The sequence below is a fragment of the Equus asinus genome, chromosome 7 (genome assembly GCF_041296235.1).
Source record: "Equus asinus isolate D_3611 breed Donkey chromosome 7, EquAss-T2T_v2, whole genome shotgun sequence".
NCBI lineage: Eukaryota > Metazoa > Chordata > Mammalia > Perissodactyla > Equidae > Equus > Equus asinus.
Window position 1 is genome coordinate 35,846,656 of NC_091796.1, and position 24,979 is coordinate 35,871,634.

Consider the following 24,979-nt stretch of genomic DNA (forward strand, 5'->3'; position numbering starts at 1 on the left):
GTGGGTGCCAAATTGTGAAATAGCTACTGGAGTCTTCAGTACTTTCTACATGTTCTCCTCTGAATTGCACCGATCTCTCTATTAGTGATTTCTACCTCCAGAGATCTCATGTTGTTTTGCTTTCTACAATTATATCCTATATTAACAACATATCTGACAACTTTTGCTGAAAACTTACCTGTTTTCATTGAAAAGAAGCTGATCAGAATTCACTTTTAAGAACAAGGAGCAAATATATCTGTATACATTGTAGTGAATGCTGTGGTACTGTGGTATGCAGCTCTGATCCTCTCATCCTCTCTAAAGAGTAAAACCCTCTTTCTTCCAGGTTGTGAGAATATTAGCAGCTGATAGATCTCAGGTGACTTTCTCTATGGGAATTACCTTGACCTGAAGAGAGTCATCTTGACCAAGGTCATACCCCTTCCCAAGAATATTCCATATCCAATAACCTGTCTACATGAGGATATAAAACCCAGGCTCCTTTGGTCTCCGTGTGGAAGTATTCTGAAAGGCCATTCCAGGTCAAGAGCTGTCATAGAATTATCCTTATGCCTTTGTTGTTTATGCATCAAAGTTATCTTCATCCTCTACCCAATTCTCCACCCTTTAGTCTTTCATAAGAGTGGTCTCCGGAATACCGGAATTGAAATCTATTCTAGTATGGGCTTGCTTTTCTTGCCTGGCAGACCTGATTCATCAGTGATATTTCAGAACTTGCTTCCTATGTTGTTTCTAATACAAGGGACTGTATCCTGCAAAATACTGTATTAGATCAAAGGGGCCTCTTCACAACAAAGAAGGTGTGGCAGTGCACACACGACCATGGATGGGATCTGCCGGTCCTATCATATTCCATGCCACCCAGACGATGCCAGACTGTTACAGTAAGTTGCAACTGAGGCACCAGTGTGGTGATGATACCCTATGAGGAAGAAGTGCCATCTTCTAGGACACATCACAGATCCCAATATGTAGTATCATAGGTCTGGAATCCAAGAGGCAGAGCTAAGAGGGGCCCACTTACTATCAGTTTCAGTAACTCACTTGGGAAATTTGTGCTCCCCATCCCCCATATTTAGGGCTTCGCAAAGTTAAAGGTCCTGGTTCCCAGAAAGGGAAGTCCTCTAACAGGCAGAAAAGCAAGAATACTATTAAACTTTAAGCTATAGCTCCCACCTCCTAACTTCAGCTTCTTTGTTCCAAGAATCCAGCAGGAATACAAGGCAAGGATTATAGATCCTGATCATCAGGAATAGATATGGTGTTGTTACACCATGCAGTCAGAGAATAATGTGTCGGGTACCCAGGTCATTCACTTGGGAACTTCTTGGTATCACTTGGCTCAACTTTGACAAGTATCAGTTACCATCTTAAGAGCAGCAGTAATGGGAGCTCTAATCCATCCCACTCAACTTTATCTTATACTTCAATAGTAAAGGAGGCCCATCAGAATCCCAGAGGATCTCATTATACAAAGTGTATGTGAGTTTAACAAGGGGTTAATTAGCATAAATTATAGTGGATGCTGTGGTGTGCTGCCCAGATCTCTACCCTTTAAGACAGAGACACTAATTCCTCAGTTGCTAGGGTTTAGGATCTTGAAAGCCCTCATCTTAGTAGCTCTACTGTAATTTCCTTCTGCTGAAGAGAACCACATCACGCAAGGGTACACTCTCTTCGCAGAGTCATATCTAGTGACTGATGGATGTACATTCCCCACAACTGTATCTCCTGAGAGTACTCCCCAATAAATTTGATGCGTGCCAATATATGTCTCAGAGTTTGTTTCCAGAGGACCCTAACCTTGATATACCTTATCTATCTCTACCGATCCAGGAAGACTTGAATTAAAACAAAACAAAACAAAGCAAACAAACAAAAAGCAATACTTTTGCCCTCCAAAAAGAAGTTTGAACATAAGATGAGTTTCCAAGTAACTCTACCTTTCCAGAGAGAGATATTTGGGGAAGGGGATACTTTCAGGAGGCTAGTAAGTCACACTTATGCTTTGCTCTTCTAAATGCGATCCAAGCACTAGCAGCATCAGCATCACCTCAGAGTTTGTTAGAAATGCAAAGTCTCTAAGCCCCTCCCAGACCTATTGAATCTCAATATGCATTTTATAAAATCCCCAGATGCATTGTGTGCATATTAAAGTTTGACTAGATCTGCTCTAGACAGTGTTCTTTAAGTTTTTTGGATTGCACATTCATATCATTAAAAGAAGTAAGTATACACTCACAATATTTATATTATATATAATAATATGACATAATATTTATTGCTATATATTTACCACTTATTATAGGTGATAATATATAATATGTCTATATAATATTTATTGTTTATAATGATATTGTGTACCATTATACTAATATGTCAAAAACATTTTAAAAATTCACAAATATAGACTAAAAAGAATAAGGCAAAATAGCAAAGGCAATTTTCATAATTTCCTCCCACTCCTCAATAGATCATCACGTCCCTCCACCTTGGATGTGTATATTCCGCATTAGAGATTGCTGCTCTATATGCAGGCACATCTCAATCCTGTACATTAGGAAGGGATTTAGGAGAGGGATTAATAGGAATCTCAGAATTTGGGAAAGACAGGGATTGCTTTCTCTATGGTTGGAGAATGAAAGAAAATTAGAGCGCTTCGAATTGGCATAAAGTGGTGACAGCAACTAAAACCACTGCCATTTCCAATAGCCTCACAGATTCAAGGGATAAAGGAAACTTTTACTTTGTTCTCTGTTTTGTGTGATTCTAGTCCAAGATGTTCACCAAACTTGTCCATTTTTCACATGGGATGCTTGCTATTTGCAGGTATCTGATTGAATTTTGAGCAGCTGCTTAGCAGGTCATTTCATTTGTCAGGTAGACGAAAGTAATGAGAATTTATCAGCCCCTAGTTCAGATTCACAGCTGATCTGTCACCATGCATTTCTATAAATATTGCTCTTATTTACTCAGGATGCATTTCAAATTAGCAGGAGATTATACACACACGTATTTTATGCATATATATACATATATATTATATATATATATATTTGGTTTTTTTATACACACACACATACATTATATATCCAGAGGAGGGTTTATAACTCCATTCTTCATTCACCTGGCATGTCAAGATGTACAAATATAGTGAAGCTGTGAGTGCCTGAATTGACATCTTCAATGATAATTGCATTAATGCTGAGGCTCCGGAGGTTGGTGTGGAATCTGTTCAGGACCTCTGGCATGGGAGCTGAGCTCCATTGTTCCACAAAGAAGAAAGCACCCTATAATTTTGCTGAAAGCAGAAGGGCAGCAAAATGATATTGTTTAGAAGCTGCTCAAAGTATTAGCCACTATATCAGCTGCTTTGTCAGCCTTTCTGTCAGCAATGGAATGTTGCACAGGAATGTTACTCTCCCCAAATGCAAGACAATTAAAATATGTGAGTGAGTCAGGAAGAGGGGGGTCGTGGGAAGGAAGCAAGAGGTTTTGCTTTACTAGAAAGGAAGTGATGCAAGAACTGATACCAGCAATAGTCAACATGGATCAATATTCTATGTGGTGGTTGAGGACATTGTTCTGGAATGTCTAAACTGAATGGCCCAGTAAGCAATCACAGGTGAAACATTTCCTCAAACCAGTTTCGTTCTGAACTCTATTAGGATTGTGTGGAAGGAGCCATTCACGATGGCTCCTCAAGTTCACTCTTTGTCAGTCCTCCTTAACTCCATACGCAGGCAATGGTAGTGAACCTACAAAAAGAGAGAATCCATGAGAATAAAAATGAAAAGCTATTATTCAAATATCCTTTCAGGCCTGATGGTTCTGATGACAGAAAAAAACTATGATGTCCAGGAGCTCAGCTACCATGGTGTAAAAGGGACTAAAAATACTCCACTCAGGATCAGGCCTGGGTACCTTCTTAATGCTGGGAGCTAGGGACATGTTGATATTTCTTTCCTTACAGGAAGATTAAAAAATTAATTTCCAAATTGCTTAATGGAATTATTCTTTTGCTGAAAGCTATAAGACTAGGAAAGTGGAAGAGAGTAACAGCCTCATAATGCTGAACTGAAGTGAGTTTATCTTTGGTTCTGTGGCTAAATGTGCAACATAACCAACACTCCTGCAGAGCAAAATCACTGAAATACCTGGAAAATACCTAATTTTGGGTAAGGAGCTTAAGGTGTAAATGCACTGAAATAATCACAAACTTCTTGTCAGGGAATGATCATACAAGGCAAAATAGATCTCAAACAAACCAACAACTTCTACTCAAAATGAGCATAGAATCAAAATTCCAAAAACACATTAAAAATTCAAAGAGTTAGCATACCAGCCAGCAAAATTAGCATTACAAAAATATTTATTCCAGATTAAATGCATTTTACTGATGACAAACACTTAAGTTTTTTGTCTGATATTTGTCTGCTTTTAGTATGTTGAAGATGATCAAAATGTAATGACAACATACCATTATTTGAAAAAATTATGAAAACACAAAGACGGAAAGAAAATAAGACCAGAGTTATAGGAAAAAGAATCAATTCATAGGTTTGGAAATGAAAAATATAGTCATTTAAATAAAAATGCAACTGATGTGATAAGAGTAGATTAGACAAAGTAAAAGAGAAAATCAGTGGTTTGGAAAATTGCACTGAGGACAACATTCAGCATGCAGGACAGAGAGAAAATGTTATGATAAATTATATGAAAGAGGAGTTAAGGAGAAAATCTTTACAACCTGGAGATAGGCAAAAAATCTTAAACATGGAACTAAAAGCATGTTCCATAAAAGACAAAAAATGATAAAATGGATTTCATTAAATTTAAAACTTTTGCTTTGAGAAAAATACAGATAAGAGAATAACAAATCAAATTAAAGACTAGGAGAAAATATTTGGAAAGCTCATATGCAAAAATGACTTGTACCCAGACTATATAAGGAACTCTCAAAACTTGAAGTAAGAAAACAAACAACCCAAATAAAAACAAGGTAAAAGTCTTGAAGAGACCTTTCACCAAGGAGTATATGCAAAAGAAAAGTAGCCACATGGAAAGATCAACATCAGTAGTTGTTAGAGAAATGTAAGTTAATGCCATGATGAGATACCACTGCACATCTATTAGAATAACTTAAATGAAAAACACTGACAATACCAAGAATGGGAGAAGATATAAAGAATCTGGCAGCTGTCATACGGCACTGATAGAAATGCAACTCTGGAAAAGAATTTGGCAGTTTCTTTAAAGCTAAGTATATACTTTACCATATGATCTAGGTATCCATTCTGAGGTATTTAACCTAGAGAAATAAAAACAGGGCATGAATGTTTATAGCAGCATTATTCATAATCACCAAAAGCTGAAAACAACTCAAATGTCCTTCAATCAGTTAATGGACAAGGAACTGTGGTATCATCACTCAAAAAGCATAAACTATTGATATAATTAACAGCTTGAACACATCAACGGCATCATGTTGAATAAAATAAGCCAATCTCAAAAGGTTGCATACAGTATATTTCCAATTATGTAACATTCTCAAACAGAAAAGACTATAGTGATGGAGAACAGAGGAGTGGCTACCAGGAGTTACAGATTTGGAGAAGATATGACTACAAAGGGATATACAGAGGAGTTTTTGGAGTGATACAGCTATTCTGTATCCTGAATGTGGTGGTGGCTATACAAATCTATACGTTGTTTAAATTCACAGACTTGAACACCAGAAGAATCGAATTTATAATACATTAATTTGAAAAATAAAGTTAAAAAATCAGCAAATAATGTGATAGATATGTATGTGTGCATGTATCTGCAAGTGACAGATCACGTGTATGCATAGAACACTTGAGCTCATTGACCAACTACTCAGTCACAAAAGGCTACAATTTTTCAAAGGATCAATAGCATGCAAATTACATCCTCTGTTCAAAAGGCAACTTAATTATAAATAAACAAAAAGTGCACTTTGGACAAAGCATGTATTTGGATACTTAAAAATGAATTCCTAAATAACTTGTGGGATAAAAAGGAAGTGAAAATTACAGAACACTTTGAAATGAAGGACAATAAGTTCAACATATCTGCTAAAATTAATGAGTATAAATAAATCACTTAAACGATTAATTCATTTAACTAAGAACAGTGAAAGGGCAGTGAGATAGAGAGAGAAATAATTAAATAGAAATCTAAGAAGCAATAGAACATATCAACAAACTCCAACACTCTTACTTGGGAAAATTTTTAGAACTACAAAAATCTTTAACAAGAATGATGAAGTGAGAGAAAAGGAAAACAAGGTACATGTACACAATATTGATATAAATAAGTGGAACATAACTACATAGAGCACAGAAAATTTGAAAATATTAAGAGAATGTTACATTATGTACCTGAATTTAAAAACTTAAATGAAATGAATAGTTTTCTGAAAACATATGAATAAACCAAACTGACTCAAGAAGAATTAGAAAATTTTGATAAATCAATAACAATTATTTAAATTGTTTAGCAATATATTTCCCCCCTAAAAGTTAACAGTTCTAAATATTTTATAGCTGAAGCAAATGTGGCAAGATATTATGATTTGACAAATTTGGCTTTTTAGGACACAAGTACATAGTATGTTGCTATCTGTATTTTTCTGTTCAAAATGTTTCAAAATTAAAGAAAATTAAAAATAAATGAAGAAAAGGCACTGTGATTGAAACAGAAGACACACATTCAGGTCCTGGCTCTGTGTCTTGCTTACAGTGTGATGCAGACATTTAACATATCAGAGGCCCAGTTTTCTTTGTTATAGTGAGGGGAATATAAGGTAGTATATATGAGTGTGCCTAGCACATGTATAACACGTCCTCAGTGAGTATTTCTGAATCTTATCTGAACACCTCAACAGAAGAGGCTTCGAATCTAGTAATGGTTTTTATTACAATACACCAGCAAAGACAACCAGTGCTATAACATTGTGCTAAATAAAGTTTGCTTTTGAGTTTGTAGGAATGCCAGTTGAGAGCTATACATGGAGTAAGAATGAGGCAAGATGAGAAATAATTCATTGTTCCTAGAATATGAGAAAATAATAACTTCTGAAACTTTGAAACTCAAATTTCAAAATTTTGATCATGCACTCATTAACAGAAATGGAATGCTTTAGAAAAGGGGTTAATCCTCGTGCCTCATGGTCAAAACACACTTGGATGCATGGAGCTTACTTCTTCATGCCACACTCTAAATGACAAACTGCTACATGGTCAGAATGGAGAGCCCCAAATGCCAGAAGAACTAAACAACTTTTCTGTTTGAAAAAGTTTTTGAAAAAGTTTTCAGCTTTTTCTTCTTGCGAAGACCCAAAGAAAGAAGTGCGAAGTTACAATCAGGAGAAAGGATCCCCAAGAAAGACGTGAATGGGTGGCTTCGAATGTGTGAAGACGAGAAAGCCATAGGCTGAGGCTGACTGGTAGCATTTGAGGAGATGACATTTGTGTCACTTTAAGTTTCTCACAGAACTGCCCAAAACAAGAGCGGGGTCCCATGTCCCGCTGTGCATTTCCACATCACAAGGTTTTCATGTGCAGGCCTGATAGCTTCCTGAGAGGAAAGCTGTGTGGGTATCAGGACCAGATGAGCCTCCAGGTCCGACTCAAGCCTGACCAGCTGCCCTTCTGAGCAGGTGCCAGTACCTGAGGCCCGTTCCTTTTGTAGGTCCCTTTGAGAAGGACGCAAAAGCAGGACTTTCACCTCCAGATATATCATAACTCATGGCCACATATTGTCTCTCTAAGCCTCATGAGCCAACTGTGAAACAAGTTGTTGATCACAGGAAGGGAAGCTTATAAATGTGACCTACCCTCCTCATCATGATCTGAAAATAATTTGACATTTTTGGTCCTCTGATGATTGATCTAAAATATAATCTGCTCTAACGTGAGTAAAAAATGGTGTTTGAATGGCTTAATAATACAGATTTCAGGAAAACAAGCTAAGGTTAGAGATTTGTGGTTTGGGATAATGAACTCCCTGAGGCAGAGGTCATGCATTCGTCTTCTTTGAGGCCTCTGCAGTAGTTGTGGAATGGAGACAGGCTTCCCAGAAGGGGCACTTGTGATACAACAACTCCATCTACTGCCACCATCAACCATGCAGCTGCCATCTGCAGGGTGAGGTGCTACCTTCACTATGTACAGCATCTCAATCTTACCAACATTTCCAGATTCAGATGATTTTTTTTTACAATTTATATTTTGCAGATGAGAAATTTTAGAAACAGAAAAATTAAACAATTTACCTAAAGTCAGCCCGCAAGTATGAAGTGACAGAGCCAGGATTGAATCCCAGTGATCTAATCTCACTGTCCACACCAGTCCTTCTTTGAGCCATCAAAGCACTGATTGGGAGAATTCACTCTTTTGACAGCTGCATGCCATTTATTGGACAGTCACATAGCCTGCAATTTCCATTCAGAGCAGTGAGCCTACAATGTACACTCCTATTGCCTGGCTTTAAGCCCATAAGTGAAAAGATAATCACAAACCAGTAGTTTGTTGGCGTGAATTCTGTGTCTCTCCTTTCTAGTGTTAGTAGATTTGCCATATGAGTTTTGTTTCATTCTGGGATAACCTAAAAACACTCCACATGGTAGCCAGTGGCATGGCAGGTGCTGCCTTAGCAGCATGCTAGGACAAAAGAGAAGCATGATGAAGACTGTAGTCCTCAAAGGCTGCATAAGTAAGAATCAGGTATCTAAAGAGTCTCACCGTGTGTTGGAGACAGTAGTGCACCTAGGAACCTAAGGCCCTGAACTCAGTGGCCACTATGATGGTCTCTAACTCTGCCTCTCTGTTCAGAGATCCATCAGCAGAGGCCTTTCTTCAGCATCCACACTTAAGTGCCCTTCTTGTGCCTGTAGCTACCACGTCTGGCGTAGAGCTTATATCCTTCTCCAGGCAGCATCCTGGTCTTGATTACAGAATATAAATTTGTATCACCCATCACGACATTTCCATTGTCTCTCATCACTGTTTTATAATTTGAAGTGAAGTTGCTGAGGAAAGAGCACAGCCTTTGCAAACAGCAGGAATAAAGGGTGAATTCCATTTTTGACTCTGTCTACCCATGTGACCTTAGGCAGAATTGCATATTCTATGGAATCAGACAGATCTGGTTCAATTCTGAAATCTTTTACTTATTTATGTGAAAATTTAGGCAAATTACTTACTTCTCTAAACCTTATTTTACACACCAGCAAATAGAGGTAATACTAATTGCATTAATTATACAGTAGGACCAAATAACATACCATGCGCATAGGTCATAAGTGTATATAGTTTGTGTAATTTGGCTAGGATGCTCCAAATATTTGATAAATGGTAGCTTCTACTGTTAAAGTTTATATAAAGCATCTAACCCAGAACCCAGCACTTAGTGAATACCCTGTTGACTTTATTCCTCATCCTCCTTCTTACGCGTATCTTGAGCATTTTATGACAGTGGGGCTTCAGCCCTTGTTCTGGACACTGTGTTCACTGCTTTAGTGGGCTTCTGTGGCCAGACTCTGATGAGGTCAGCATTGCAGGACTCCACTCAGCCCCAACATTTCTCAAGCTCCATTTCCCATAGTGAGCCAGTAACTTAAAGGCACACCTCACTGAATCCCAATATTTGAACCACAAGTAACCATATAAACTCTTTTCCATGCGTTAATTATCAGCTTTTTTTTTGTTGCTGATGTTGAGAAGTACTGAGACTTCTATATAAAAAAATCAACCGTCATATTGGTTCTATTAGTTTCCTAGGGCTTTCACAACAAATTATTATGAGTGTGGTGGCTTAAAACAAGATAAATTTATTCTCTCACTTTTCTGGAGGCCAGAAGATTGAAATCAAGGTATTGGCAGGGCACTATCCCTCTAAATGTTCTAGCGGGGCAATCTTTCCTTGCCCCTTCCAGCTCTGGTTGCTGCCAGCAATCCTTAGCTTCCTTGGCTACTTCACTCTGATCTCTACTTCCCTGGTCACATTTCCACCTCTTCTTCCTGTGTCACTGTGTGATCTCTTCTGTATCTTATAGGGGCACTTGCAATTGGGTTTAGAGCACACCCGTATGGTACAGGATAATCTTCCCATCTCAACATCCTGAATTTAATTATACCAGTAAAGACCCTTTTTCCAAATAAGGTCACATTCACAGGTTTTGGGATTTAAGAAGAGGACATACCATTTTGGATGTCATCAGTCTACTCAATCCACTATGAAAAGAAGAAAAAAAAAATGGAGAAGAAACGAACATAGGTCCTCTTGATTGAAGAGCTGCACATTGCCTAAAGGTTTAGGCCCCAAAGCAAAACCACAGGCAGCGAGGGCACACCTTCCTTTCCTATCTCTCAGGTTTGGCTCTATGGAAGAATCAGCCCTTAGAGGTACCATCTAAGGAGCTGCATAGAATCACCTTTCTGATGAAATATTCAAGGTGTTAATTGACCTCTCTGTTGAATTTTTTCTTCTAAGAATACTTCACACAAGCGCTTCCTTTTCTGGTTTAAGGCCATCAATCCTTGTTTGCCCCTGCTCTAATCACCTGAAATAATTCCTTTCCTTATTCCTTACCTATTCCTAGTATTTATGTTCAGTTATCATATCCCCCACCCACTGTCATCATTGCTCCAGGCAGGATGTATGAAGTTCTTTTAATAATCTTTCTCTGTAGGTCATATCCTCTAATCCTTTTATCATTTTTGGATCCTATCCAATTTATCAATGTCTCCTTCTAAAACAAGCAGGTAAAATGCTACAAGAAGTGTTATGCACCTTGTTTTTAAGCAGAGAGTCAACAGATATTCACAAAGAAGTCGAAGGATTTTCAGGAACACATTCTGGAATTAAATCACATGTATGAAGTTAGCCTTTCTCAGTGCTTTATGCACTCTTCCACTGCTTCAGCAACTGCATTAATTTCTTCCAACCATCAGGAGAAATGGAGAAAACAGTTATGGGTGGAGTAGTTATGTCTAAAAACAATAGTTCTCTCATTTATCCTATGCTCACCGTATGCCAGAGCATGTGCTTTGCATGTGTCAGTTACCTCATTTAATTCTGTGCTCAGTTGCACAGATGAGAAAACATAGGTTGTGAGAAAGAAGGAACTTTACTAATGTCTATACAACTGTTAAATCATGTGATCCTAGGATTCAGTCCACGGCTTGGTTGTAGAGTCTGTGGTCCATGATACTGCACCTCAGTAAAACACTGGGTCACATTTTAAACTCCTAATGAAACTCTAAGAATAGTACTTCACTTAAAGGATAGTTCACTAAATATTCAGTTCGCTGGCTGGATTCAGCTATTTTATTTTCCAAAAAATGATTAGTTTGTCTAGATTTGGCCTTTGAATCAAGACTAACCTTTCTAAAGGGTCATCGCCTTAAAAGGTTATTTAATCTATGCCCATGCCTTGGGGGTGCCATTCAGGAAGATAATTCCTCAGTGTCAATAAAGAGTTCTCTTTGCAACTTTAATTCTGTTTGTTTTCAAAATTATTTTACATGGGTATGCAGTGGATCTGCCTACAACAGGTTTCCATCAAGTCAATAAATATAATTCAATTAACTGTTCTACCCAGGCCTGATCTAAGTTCCACAAATTTTACAAGGCAAACCTGAGAAAATTTAACTTTTTTAAGGAATTCAGGCTTACTGAAGATAAATCTCAGGCTCAAGAAAATATAGATGGGAAATACTCAAGAGAGTCTATGATCCACAATGACACTTTGTAACGTAGAATGGAAGTTTGTAAGCCTGTTTAATCAGAAATACCAGAAAGTTTAGAAATTGCATTCCACAAGCCCATTCCACACCAGCTGGATCAGATTCTTGAAGGTTGGGGTCTGCAACTCGGTAGTTAAAAAAAAAAAAGCTTGAGATAATTATTATCAATCAAATTTGTGACTATAGACTACTGGCAGAATATATATTCAAAGAAAGGATGCAAATGTTGGTAATAATAGGGATAATATCTTGCTGCTATTTAGTGTTTTCCAGTTTTCAAAGTAATTTTCCACTAACTATTTCATTTAATGTTTGCAATAACCCAAAATGCTATTCTATGGACCAATTACCATCATCAAGCAGCATATGATAAAACTAAAGCTTAGAGTCCTAAATCACTATTCAGTCCCTACCGTAAGTCACATGGGTATTAAGTGGTAGACTGGGCTGGAGCCCAGATATCTGAACTCTCTGAATACTTCCTTCCACAGTAAGCTGAGCAGCCTTCATAGAGGAAAGATGTAAGCTAGTGACGAAAGAGTACTATTTGGGAAGAGATAAAGAAAATTGATTTGGGCTTCAATGCTGCTTCTCACTTGCTACATCTTTCCAGTCCTTATAATGTTAAGAATAAAGTCTCTGGAATCTCACCACTCTAGGTCAAATACTGCTTCCACCATAATAGCCGGGGGACTGTGCCTAAGTTCCTTAATTTCTCTGTGCCTTGCCTTCCTCACCTGGAAAATGGTCTATGGTGAAGATTAAATGTGTGAATACATGTAATATATATATATATTATATATATTCCTAGAACAGTTTCCATAAAGTACTGAATGGTCCATTAAGTATTAGCTTAGAGATATTAATCAGATAAGTGCAAAATTTTTATTAGGCATAGATTTCTTAATACTGATTCTTAAAAGAGAAACTCAGACAGTAAGATCACATATGATGGGCAGTTTACAAACCAGAAGAAGTTCTGATAGTGATAATTATTTCTCTGCTTTTAGGAAAAATATATTTAATGATCTTTAATATTAGCAGGTACATAATGTGTGCCAGACACTGTGTTAAATGTCTAATATGTGTTATCTCCTTTAATCCTCAACACAGCCCTGTGAGCAGTGAACATGTTTTCTTCCTCATTTTACAGATAAGGAAACTGAAGCTTAGGGAAGCTAAGGAAACTGTCTAAAGTCACAGAGCTGGTGAGTAGGGTGGCCAGGATTAGTTCACAGGTCATTTGTCTCCAGATCTCGTGCTCGAAACCACTACTCTTATTGCAGTACTAGCAAAATTTCCAAATGGAAGAAGTTTATCCTTCATACTTTGCACTTCTTTCTCTGACACCCTCTCAACATCCCCTGTGCTTTTCAATCCCTCTTGAACTCCCCCCTCCACCCACACTCACCAGCAATCTGTAGTACGATCTTTTAGCTACACAAATTCTATCAAATCAACACTCTTCTCAGACTGGCCCTTACTAGAATTGATCCATATGCCAAAAATTACTTCCCCCTTCACAATGAAATTGTCCTTTTCTGTTCTCGGCCAGGTAATGAATACAGAGAAATCTGACTATGTAATTCACGGCAAGAAATGCTTCCCAGTAAGAAAGATAATCTTTGCGTTTCGGAAGGAATTTATTTTCTAAAAAGCATTGGTTAACTGAACTACATCTTTACTTAGTGTAATATTAGGCCATGAAAAGGTGACATAGATATTGATATTGTGAGGTAAAGGGCCCTACATCTCCTTCACAGAACCTATGGGTACAGGTTTAAAAGGGAGGCCACACTCATATTCCAAGAATTCACACATCTGAAAGTGAAAAAATGAATGTGCCCAAGTAAGACCAGTGTTTGGAGGACAAAGACCCTCTTTCAACAATTTATTAAAGAAGCCACAATGGAATGGCAGGAAGGGTGTCGCATACCCTTTCTCTGGAGCAGCCTGCTCAGCCCCCTTCCCATTTTATTAAATCTGAGAAAAAAGCATTGTCCTTTGGTTGACAGTAAACTGCCATACGATGTTGGCTCTGTCTCCTCCTAAAGGCAGTGCTAAGGTGTTCTCTATAGCATGATATTTTCAGACTAAAGAAGGATGACATTTCCAGGATAAAGGCGGCCAGCCCTGTGGTAGGATCAGCTGTCTGGAAACTCACTTCAGTTAGAAATGACTGCTTTCAGTTGTCCCATCACCTGTTTTTCCACATAAAAGGTTTTTCCCTTTGGAGAGATCTACGGATCCACTTTCAAGGGGCCCTGTAGCACACACAAGTAGCAAGCCTGGCAGGGAGCCTGAAGAGAAGGGAGCGTTTCTTCTATTTAACACAACATCCTGGGGGGTTTGAGGAGGAGGCGGAACACAGAGTCTCTCTATCTCTCTGTGCATTGGCTGGCTGTCTTCCAGAACAACTTTGAGAATCTCCTCTGTGAAGCCAGCTGCTACAGGAGAACCAAAGTTGGCTCTGACCTCAGGAAGTTGATGTTTAGAAGTAAATACAAAGAAAAGTAACTAACCATCCAAGAGTTAAGTAGTGAAAGATAACAATAAACTAGATATTAAAAGGCAGGACATGATATTGAATACGGATAGTAACAACAACAATAATAACACTACCTCCATTGTTTTCTGTGCTAAACAACGTGGGAAGGTATGTGTGATGTGTGTATGTGTGAGTAAGCATATGTACTATATATATGAGTGTGTTATGCATACACATATATGTTTATAATAGTGTATACACACATTTAATTAATTAATATTATTATTTGATACATATATATTTAATTAATCTCCTTAACTACAATATAAATTGTACCTATTAGCACCTAAGAACATGAGGATTATGGAGGACTTTCCCAAGGGCATTTAGCTAGTAAGCAAGTCGTGGAGAAATTCCCAGACCCAGATTTGTCAGACTCCAGAACACATGCTTTTAATCCCTATCATACTGCCTTCTAATAGTAGAGAAACGCAACAAGGACTTAAAGAAAGAAATAATCATCAGAGGCTGCAATGATGTGTGCAAGTCAAGAGGCTGGATGGGACAGGTCCTTGCAAATGGGTAAGGTCAAGATGGAAAGGCAGCAGGAGGCCTGGCATCAAGATGGATCAAATAGTGTGAACAAATGTGCCCAGACAATGGAAGGACTATGGGACATTTTGATTAGAGGATGATCGTAGGGTTGAGATTTCATCCTGAGGGCATGAGGGAGTCATGGAATATTCTTGAGTAGAACACATGGCACAATATTCTTCCCTAATAGGAAATTGTCTCCCGAAGGCTTCTTTTAAATGTCTTTGTCTATTGTGGTTGTGTTAAAAATAAACACATGGAGAAATAGTCCTTATATATTTTAGAGACATACATTGAAATATTTAAGAATGAAATGGTATGATGTTTAATGTTTGCTTGTAAAAATCCACTGTGTATGTTGAGGGGAAAGTGGGTGGCAGTAAAAACAAACTTGGCCACATGTTGGAAACAGTTAAAACTGGTTCATGGGAACATGGAGGTTTGTGATAATGTTCTGTCTTCTTTTGCAGCTTTTAGAAAATTTCCATAATAATAAATTAAATGAGTCATTAGTACTTTAAGTACTGATTTAAATGGTGAGTATAAAGTAAAATGGAAAATGATCAAGCTACCAGTGAATTTTTGATAGTTACTGTAAAATAAAACCTCAATGAACTTCTCTGAAAAAAATGTGAGCATGGTGTCAAGATCAGCTCTCAAGTCATTTTCCATTACATTACTAACTTAGAAAAGTACATCTGATATACACATATAAGCCTTTGCTGCAAAGTATTTCATATGCATTATTCCATGTGATCTTTATAGGAATCCTGAGTGTAGCGGGAGTACCAGTGTGAAATTGGTCCTCCTTGGCATCCAGTGAGAGACTTCTGGTGGAGACTCTTACATATCTTACTTCAACTTTGAATTTCTCGTATCAATTGAAAAGTTAGCAGAAATAGACAGAAATGGCAAAATAATGGTGATTGTCATTGCTGTCGAAGGAGGTGCGAAAATCAAAATACATTAGCAAAAGTCTGGAAATAATCATCTCAGCCTCTACGTTGTATACAGAAGGCAATCAATAAACGTGTAGATATGTGAATGATTCACTCCATAACCACATCCAGTTAAACAGCCATCTACAGGGGTCTAAAATTCAGTCCCATCGAGATATTTTCATATGTGCGTACTACGTATTTTCTAAGAGCTTATAAGGGATAAATTTTAATCTCTTCCTGATAATTTCAAAAGTTTATATTTTTTGTTCTTATCTTGCCTTGCCCATTTCAGGCTCACATGAGGAAGAAGCTGAGGAGTAGGACAAGTGATACGCCCACCCAGCTTGGTAGCTCTAGAAAGTGTTTGAGAATTAAGTGGAAAACTTACCTTTATCTTACACATTTTTACCAGTTTACCCTTCTATCTCCCTTCTCTTTCCAGACCCACCTTCTTATGGGTCCCGAGTGCTAATAAGAGGTAGTCTAATACACTGAAAAGAAGAAGAATTTTGATTCATTTAACTTAATATTGATGCCAACTATTTTGTCCTTGGGAAAGTGTCTCTGGGTTTCATTCTCACAAGTTTATACCGAGTTAAGACCTTGCCCACTTCATATGAGATATTAGTTGCTACAATTACTCTTAAATGATATGAGTTAACACCTCAGAGGTTTTTTGTGTGTGGAATGATATAAATCTTAAAAGTTATTTTCCAGAATCAAACAAATGAAGCTCAAATAGTAGAACTGGACCGCCATGTTTGATGTTCTAGGCCAGCGTAACCTATCATGTGACCTTCTGTTCCTACTCCCATATGTTGCAACCTGTTCTGCCCAGTTATAAGGCTGATAGGCTAGGAAGGCATCAGTGGAGTGAGAAGTCAATTAAAACATAGCTCAGTCATTAAGCTGTCCTATTGGCAAAACTGCTGGCCTCTTTTCATGCATTGCCAATCATTATTTTGGTGTTTTAGAGGTTTGGTCATTAGGCCATTAAATGCTTTGAGCTCCATTTTCCTTCTCTATAAAAATAGTATGACACCAATGACTAGTGGGCTGTTACATTTATGTCAGCATGAATAATGTAGTAAAAGTAATAATCATATAATGGTCATATTTTATATGATAGTTACTTACCATGGTGTAATTAACGTATTCTATCTTAATTATTTAATATGGGCCTCCTGCTTTGTTTCATGTAGACAGCTGTTTATGTGGGGACCCAGATGCTGACAGAATCTTGTCTACCATAGCTGAAGAGAGAGGTGAGAAAGGAAGCCATTCAGCTAATATATTCCTAATGCTTTCTCATCCCCCTGCAATTGCTTTCTAGGACTCTGTGCTTTGGAATAGCACTGGCCATGGATTCTGCAACAACAGGTTCTGAAAAATATGTTTGACATCCCGTGACAAATGTGTTATGTACCAGGCACATTCCCACATCACTCGTGTGGTGTGTACTGAGATTCCTATTTTACAAGAAAAGTATTCAGGCTTGGAGAGTGGCTTACCCCAAGACCCAGAGCCAGAAAATGGTAGAACCAATACTGCCTCAGGTTCACTCCATGTGCAGGTCCTTTCCACACTGCACCATTTCCCTTGGTCATGAAAATGCCTTGGTAGGACGCCAGGAGAGAGAAACTGGTTTCATAAGTAAACTAGGCTAAGAAGCATAGTCCATTATTACACTTGGAGCCTTGAATTAATTTAAATTTTGTTGTGGAAAATTCAAAGGGAGATGATAAAAAAAAAAGGACATGGAAACATTGAGAAGCTTTCTTAATATAGCAGTGTGGCTGTCTGGGGAACTGTATCCTGGCACTCTCCAGGATGCTCAGGGCATCCTTTGGATGTCCACCTCCGGATGGAGCTCCACGTCTGGTGGACCCTGGGTCATCCCAGCTGAGGAGGGGCTCACCTCTCCTTTGAAAACAGCAAAGTGCTGCATTAATGGACTCCACCCCACCCTGATCCTGCCCTGCTTACAACCTCCTGTTCATTGTGTGTGTGATTGCATGAGTAAGCTGACCTGCCAATATAATGGGCCTGCTGAGATTATGATGCAAGGAAAAATCAAGCTGTTTGTTTTAGAACTTCCTTTCTGTTTCCATTTTTGATTAAGCTCTTGCTTTGAGTATCAAAAAGGATGTAGTTTCCTTGGCAGCAGATCTGTACAGCAGTTGCTAATGAGGCCAACACAGTGAGTTTTCTTTCTAGAGAGATGTGTGGGAATGAGCAAGTCTTGCATGCTCCTCAAGTGAAATCATTGCCCAAATCTGTCCCTTTAGGTCTCCAATTTAGAGATTTGTAGAACAATGCTGCTCTACCAGCAAAGCCTTAGCTATTAAACATCTTGGTGAAGAATCTCAGTTGGTGGAGAAAATGTATTGAGACTGATTCAGTTAGGGGCTCAGAGAAACCAATCTAGGCGTGGACAAGATCAGTGGAACACTTCAGACCCAAGGGGACTTGCTAAGCACTACTACTCTTTAGACCTTCACCAACACTCAGGCTTCTACTGTCTGTGTGTGGCAGGGAATAAGGTCAATGGCCAGGTGGATAGTGAAATGGCTGGAGAAACCAAGCATATCATTTAGAATTTTTGTTCTTTTTTTAGTGAATTCCAAGCTGTTGGGGAAAAGGGAGGGGGGCTGGTAATTAGAGGTGTAATAGGCAAGGTTCTTAGTTGTAACAAATATAAACTAGATTCTATAGTTGAAGACATATTCTAAAGAATATTGGATAGGTCACAGAGTGTCCAGGCTGTGCAACCCAGAAGAATGTACAAAACCATACAACAGAACTGGCCCCAAGGAGACAACTTGGTACCTCTGCCAAGCACAGATATTGTGAATTCCAGCCCTGGATGCTTCTGCTGGAACCTTAGCTACCACTGCGCCTGGAAACTGGATGTGATTACCACTACCACTTCCTAAAAGGATTCCACGTGGGTCCTGCTTCTTTAAATTCCTATCTTCCTATTCACAGTCCATCTCTTGAGTCTGATGGACAGATATGAGTGTGCACTGGCTGCCAAGGAGACTGAAGAATTGAATATCTGGCTCCCACCAAAAGTGAAAAAATAGATAATAAATTACCTCAACTTGAAAAGGGTGTTCAAAGTTGCTGGGAGCCCTCAAAATTGACAAATACCTGTTTTAGTAGGAATCTGTGCGAGGGAAATTGCAAGCAGGGAATGGGATGAAAAGGAACCAGGTGACAAGTAAACCCTGGAGGACTGAAATGAACTAACAGGGAACCAGAAGGGCACCAGGGACTACGATTAGAAGTCAAGTTAGACAGATTGATGACTCATTCTGGGGGATCAAGGAGGTTGCTGGATTACATTAAAACAACTGTTCAGAGATGCTTGGAAATATGCTAGGAGCAACTAGCTAATTAAGGTCCCACTCTATTGGATATTAAATCCCTAGGCCAGGTACTTCTTGATTTAGGAAGAGGGTGAATCTGGGTTTTTTGATTTTTTAATGTTTTGCTCTGGAACTGAGAGCAACATTACAGCGTTACAACACTACAAAATTACAGCAAACACTGTAATGTTTTGCAACAGGAACTTACAGATCCTGTATTTATTTATTTGACAAAATTATTGTGCATATGTAAAGTGCTAGGCACATGGTCTATCTAGGTACTAGGGATATAGAGAGGAGTGAAATACCACTCCTACTCTCAGTATACTTACAATCTGTGGAGAGCAGATGCAAAATGGTGGGACAGGCCAAGATGGACCAGGAAGGCTTTGTGGAGAAGCCATTGTTATTCTTTTGTCTGATCTTTCTTTTCATCATAGATTTTATCCCAATTGGAACTTATATATTCATTTGATTATTTACTTGTTTAAAAATCTCTCTATCCCACTGGGATGTAAGGGAGATGAGGGTAGAGATTTCTTTTCATCACTCTATATCGTCTACTAGTATAAACTGAATGCCGATAAATATATATCAAAAGAGTGAATTAATAGATGAAGATGAACTGTGAACTAAGCCTTCCCAAATGAGTGTTTCTAGGTAGAGATTAGATGATGGAAAAATGGAGGAAATTCTAGTAAGAAAGGCCAGTCTTACCAAGGACATGGGAGTAAACGACAACTAAGTAAAGGCTAGAATCTATAAATCACTTAGTGCTGTTGAACTAAAAAGGTTGAGGCCAGTTAAGATGACTGATAAGGTTGCAAGTCGGTAGAGGTCAGACATGAAAAGCCTTTGCATTAGCTTCTTAATTCTCTGTGTTCTGTCTGCATTTTCTCATAGTTTCCATGGGTCAAGAATTCAGACATAGCATAGTTGGTACTTCTATTCAAGGTTTCACAAGGCTGCAATCAAAGTGTCAACTGGGGCTGGTGTCCCCCCTGAGTCTCAGGGTCCTCTTCCAAGCATAGCTGGTTGCTGGAAAAATTCACATCCTTCCAGCTATAAACCTCTTGATGTCTCTTCTTCAAGGCCAGGAAAAGAGTCACTCTCATCAGGAAGGACCAGTCCCTCTTTTAAAGACTTTTGCCTGATTGTGTCCACCTAGATTATGTCCATCTTAGAATTCTGCCTACCACATCATTGAGTGTGGCATAAAGAAGCTTGTCATCTCTCCTGAGTAATGAAGAGTCATTGAATGGTTATGAGAAATGGAATGATGAAAGCATATTTTTTTCCTGTGAATCACCCTGGCAGTGATGTGGATGATGGACTTTAGAAGGACAGCAGTTTGGTGGACAAGATATTAGACTATGGCAGAGATCTAAGTGAAAGATGATGATGAGGGAGTGAGAGTGAATGGTACCACCGCCCACCTGTTATTCAGATCAGAAAACTTGGCCTCATCACTGATTTCTCAGTTTTCCTTATATTTCATATCCATTCCATCAGCAAGTTGTATCAACTGCAACTCCCTAATATCTAGAGAATGTGTCACTTTTCTCCATAGTTTTCACCTAGCCCAAGCCACCATCATCTCTATCATTCATTCTTCATATTTTTTAAAATGTAATTTAGATTTATATTGCTATCCTCCCCAGACCCCTCGATGGTTTCCCATGCATATAAAGTGAATTGAATTGTTTTTATTACAGCTCACTGGGACATTTTCCCTGCTCAGCTTTTAGACATAACATTAGGCTCTGAAACCACAGTCTCACTATGCTCCAGCCAAAGAATCTTTGCTATGTCTTAAATAGGTAGACCACTCATCACCCTAGGGCCTTTGTTCCTGCTGTTCTTCCAGCTTGGACTGATCTTCCTCCAGATATTTGTGTAGCTGTCTCCTTCACATCATGCATGTCTCAGCTTAAATGTCACTCTGTTAGAGAGGACAAGCAAGTCGCTCTCGATCATAATACCTTATTTCATCATCTTCATAAGATGTCTATATATGGACTTACTTTGTTTATTTGTTTATAATTTGCCTCTCACACTAAAATGAAGTTCCAAGAGACCATCACCTTTTTCACATAGTATCTCTAATGTGCAGACATGTGGCTGATACATATCAAGTGGTTTAACAAATATTTATTGAATCAGTATATGCAATTGAGGAAAATGTAAAATTATTTGAATTTGATGATCAGCTGAATGCGATTGGCAATGAAAATGAAACAAGGAAGTTTCTTGGCTTTTTAATTTGAGTTACTGAGATTAAAAAATAGAGGGAAAGGAATGGGATTTGGACAGAAGAGAAAGACAATGGATAAGATATGTAAGAAAACCTTGTAACATGCGTTATGAAATTTTCAGAAGCAAACTGATCAAGGTCATTTTATGATGCAGTGATTGGACTACCACACAGCCATTCCAATGATATAAAGAACCTGCTGGTGTCTTTAGGGAGAGGACTTTCTCATATTCAGGATCAAGCTGAAGACTAACTCCTACTGTCCCAAATACTAGTTAGTTAATTAAGTAACCACCGAATGTGAATACTCTATGAGACTGGAGTAGTGCAGGATTTGGCATTAGTTAGACACACCTTTGCCTGTAAGAATTAACACCTTTAAGCCATTCTCACTGGTTTAAGAAAAGAATGATTCTAAACATTGAGGCATTGTGGAGTGATTCTTGGTCTTGCTAAGGGTGGGTAGATATTTCATCTGAAATTTTTATGCCCAGCATGTTTTGCTCCAAATGTTTTTCTTGCCTTTTTGAAAGGCCATGTTTATTTAAAGGAAAATCTAATCTGTCTGTGCCTGATGCTTTTCCATTTAGCTCAGCCAAATGCTTTTTTCCTAAGAGTTACGTGCTGATCAAGTGATGTCGTTGCTTGTCAGAAGTGAAAGTCATTCTTGCCCAGTGAAAATCTCGTGACCCCACCAAAAAGCATGAATTCAGTTTGAGATGTCCTACCCCAAGGAGTCTACCCCTGTTTAGAAGCTTCAGAGAAGTGAAACTCTCTCATGTCCTTTTGCTAGAGGCTAGCACTGGAAAAAAGACAGTGCTAGAGGATGGTCAATCCTATACCTGGTTTCTGTTTCATTCCCTGATCCACCATCATTTGGCAGTGAGTTCCTGCCAGTTTATGTGCGTCAATGATTCTTCCTTGGTGAGTACCACTGATCTATTGACTTCTTGGGGTGTTGAGAAACTATGGCAAAAATGAGGAAGAGAAAATATTAGTGGAGTGTTTGGATCAGATCACAGGCGCTCTCCATCCTTCGATTTTGAATCCACTCCCAGCACTTTAGGAGAATCCTGTGTTGAGGATGATGAGGCTGCCTGGGTCCTGGTTTAAACAAAAACTAGGGAGCCGGCCCAGTGGCTGAGTGAGTAAGTTCTCATGCTCTGCTTTGGTCGCCCTGGTTTCTCTGGTTTGGATCCTGGCCACAGACCTACACTCAGCTCTCCAAGCCATGGTGTGGCAGCATCCCACATAGAGGAACTAGAATGACCTACGACCAGGATATTCAACTATGTACTGGAGCTTTGAGGAGAAAAAAAAAGAAGATTGGCAACAGATATTAGCTCATGGCCAATCTCCTCATCAAAGAAAAAAACTAGTAATGTGGATTTGGATGCTTTCCCTTGTTCATTTGTTTGCTTTTGGCTTCTATCTTGACTCCTCACTAAGAACCATTTCATTCAGGGGAAAAAGAGACTAACCACTTCGGTGGCCTCCCCTGAACTTCAGCAGAGGAAGATGTTTATGCCCTGCTCTCCACGTCACAGGGGATTTCCAAGGTGTGCAGATGGTGGTTTGAGCAAGAGATGTAAGCCCTACTCACTGCTCTTCCTCCTGTGGATTCTTCCTGGGACATTCATCTCTGTGTACTGGCGACCCGGTATAGCTTCCCAGTCTACTTGTTTCATTCTCTACCCCCCAACATCAGAATGAATTCACAGCATCATTCCCAATTTCTCACTCTCTTTTCCTTCCTTCTTACAGCTTGCCCCTGTGGAAGACTGTCCATGCCAACTGATCTAAAGATAGGGTAGGCATAGATTGATTAATAGGCTAGGAAGACCTCTTACACATCATTTTGCTCAGTGTCATTGTGAGTGTTTCACATTTATTTATAGTTGTTAAACACCTATTTTATGTGTAAGTTAGAAATAATTAAGATCATCCTTTTAATAGCTTCACACTTTCCTTGGACTCCTATATGCTTTATTGAGTGGGAAAGAAACAGGTGAACCTTAGCCAGTGCTAGGAATGAGAACGGAATGTAAGACTTTAGCTTTCAGTGGGCAAGTGTCACATACATCTGAATATCATTAGTACTAGCCTCAAAGAAAGTGATAGACACACACTGAACTAATCCAGCTGCTCACTGGGGAGAACCTGGGTCTCCTGGCTACCAGGGCTCAGCGGTATTCACTGTACTCTGGGTGTTCAGTCAGCAACTATTGCAGGCATGGTATTCTGTTTGCCCAGTGTACATTAACCATTGCCCACAAAATTAACCTGATTCATATGAGATTAACTCCTCTCAACTTTCCTATCTGCTAATTTTCCACTCGTGACTACGTGTGTGCCAGTTAAATATATGAGTCTTCCTGAATGCTGTTCATGTGTGCTAGGAGCAATTCCCTATCTCCCTCCACTCTTATTCATCCATAGATTGTCATGACATCAACCTCTTCTGTGCTGTCCCCTGGAGACCTCCACTCCACTGACAACTAAGGAAACATTGCAGTCTCTACTCTTGCCAAAAAGGGACTTCCTGCATTTCCCCTGGCCTCATGTGAATTGTCCCACTTCCAACCCAGCCAAGACTAAGCTGTTACTTTTAATAAGAGTTTAATAAATGTTCATAGTCTAGAACGAAAGATAGGTTACACAGGACAACTAAATGCCAAGGATCATGGAGCCCAGAGGTTCAGGCCTATCCATAGGATCCATCTTCATGTGTCAGCAACAGCTGCCCACAAGGGTCAGAGTGCTCTGAGCACCTCTGCTGCCAAGTCCAAACCTAACTGCCAGGAGACTGAAAGAAAAGGAGTTCTGCTTCCCCTCTGGTCTAACGATTACCTGCTTCACCATCCCTCATTCCATAATCCAAGATAGGCCTTGTGTCAGGGTAATTGACAGTGAGAATATAGCCTGGGGGAGACTGCTTCCACCCACAGGGATATGACCTTACACTCCGGCCTCAAGCAGAACAGTTTAATCAAAATGTCTTAGCTGCAAATTGGTGTGTTCTGAGTTACGTGTTCACAACTATAACAGCATATTAATTCATTCATGCATTCATTCATTCATTCACTCATTCATCAAACTAATATTTAGTGAGCATCTAATACCTATGACCTATCACTGTGGCTGGCACATAGTAAGTGCTCTATAGAGATTGGTTTACTGAATGAGTGGATGAGCCTGGAACTTTCACTTGGACAAGCTGATGGTTTGTTAAGAGAACTCTCTCTGGAGTCAAATAACATGAGTTCAAGCCATGGCTCTATCATCTTATTAGTGACCTTGGACAAGTTACCTAACTTCTCTAGGCAACAATTGCTTTATTGGTAAAGATGATGATGATGATGATGATGATGATGATGGTGATGATCATGATTATGATTATGAAATAATGATGCCTCTCATAGGTTTGCTTTCAAGTACTTAGGTTAGAGTGAGATAATATTAAGATATTAGAGGATTCAGTGTAATCATGGGTGAGATCTGGAATTAATCTTGTGATTTCTGAGTCTCTTGTGCTTGGTGAGTTTCAATTAGCC